The 1,296-nt window shown below is 35.3% G+C and overlaps 1 protein-coding gene across 1 annotated transcript in view; it reads left to right on the top strand.

Annotated features, from left to right (window-relative positions):
• LOC108250926 overlaps positions 1–1,296 on the top strand; it is a 17,212-nt gene continuing 15,916 nt past the window's right edge. The window contains exon 1 of the mRNA XM_037976505.1: positions 1–87. The gene's annotated coding sequence lies outside the window, so the exon portion shown is untranslated. The remainder of the gene's footprint in view (positions 88–1,296) is intronic.

Below are 1,296 nucleotides of genomic sequence, written 5' to 3'. Positions count from 1 at the left end.
TTTCTTCTGACATTCTTCCCTTTTTCTCACCTGAGCTCCTGGTTTCCAGCCGGTTAGTTTCCAGGAGGCAGCAGAAGATCTCCATCAGTAAGTTGAGAGTTTTTGAACAGAAGCTGCTTCTAGAAGAGTTGAATGTAAACATGGAATCATTGCTGTTGTTGATTCTCTATATTTCAGCTCTCTAATGTTAAACCTTGGTGTCTGTAAATGCAGCTCAGACTACCTGTAGCTCTTTGGAAGAAAACAGACTTTAGATGTTTAGAAACAAACACAGATTCATCTTCATCTGTTCATCCAAAGTGGAGGAAACTTCAGCTTCCAGAACAACAGATTTAACAGCTTTTATTACAAAGAGTTCACCAAGAACTGCTCCAAACAATCACAGAGTTTTTGGTAAATTATTATAATAAATAACCGTTTGTGTTAATTCTACGATATGGTGCAGTTTGACATTCAGAACGATTTTTAGAACCGTCAGTGAGAAATAACTTTTATCTCTGTAACACGTAAAAAAAACATCAGTTGGTGTAACTGGCGTCGTTAACACTGCCTAGCCCCTCTGGATGTCAACAAAAAGGTCTCCAAAGATATTAACAAGATGCTATTTAACTTTATTTGGAAAAACAAAAAACATTATATTAAAAAATCAGTAATTATGAATTGTTATGAAAAAGGCGGCCTCAATTTTTTAGACTTTGACACCTTAAATAATACATTTAAAATAAATTGGCTAAAACAATTCATCAGGAACCCATTTTCAATCTGGAACTTCATCCCAAACGTTGTCTTTTCTAAATTAGGAGGTCTAAATTTCCTTTTATTTTGTAATTATAATATTAATAAAATCCCCTTGAAACTGTCCAATTTTCACAAACTAATGCTTCTTTGCTGGTCTCTGATTTACAAACATAATTTCTCTCCACACAGATACTACATTTGGAACAATAAAAAGCTTAGACAGTTTTGAGGTTTACAGGACAGTTCTGCAGAGCTTTTTTCCTGACTTTGACAATGCTCACTCAATAACAAAGAGAAATACTAAAGAAGCATCATCTGAGATAAAGTGCTTTATTAACTCTCCATCAATCAGAAGGAACTATTTCTGAGCTTCTATCAGATGTTCTGATCCAGTTCAGTCCTAATAAATCTGTAGTTGTTCTTGTTGTCCAGAAGGTGGCGCTGTTTGTCAGCTGGTTGAAGAAGCAGACAGAGCTGATTATCAGAGTCCTGTTAGTTCTGTTCTGGGTCAAACGAGTCACTGACTGTTTATTTATACTGTGAGAAACAGAGAAAACA

The sequence above is a fragment of the Kryptolebias marmoratus genome, linkage group LG7, assembly GCF_001649575.2.
Source record: "Kryptolebias marmoratus isolate JLee-2015 linkage group LG7, ASM164957v2, whole genome shotgun sequence".
In the NCBI taxonomy this organism is placed as follows: domain Eukaryota; kingdom Metazoa; phylum Chordata; class Actinopteri; order Cyprinodontiformes; family Rivulidae; genus Kryptolebias; species Kryptolebias marmoratus.
Note: the sequence above shows the minus strand (reverse complement) of the source record. Positions and strands in the feature narration are given on the sequence as shown.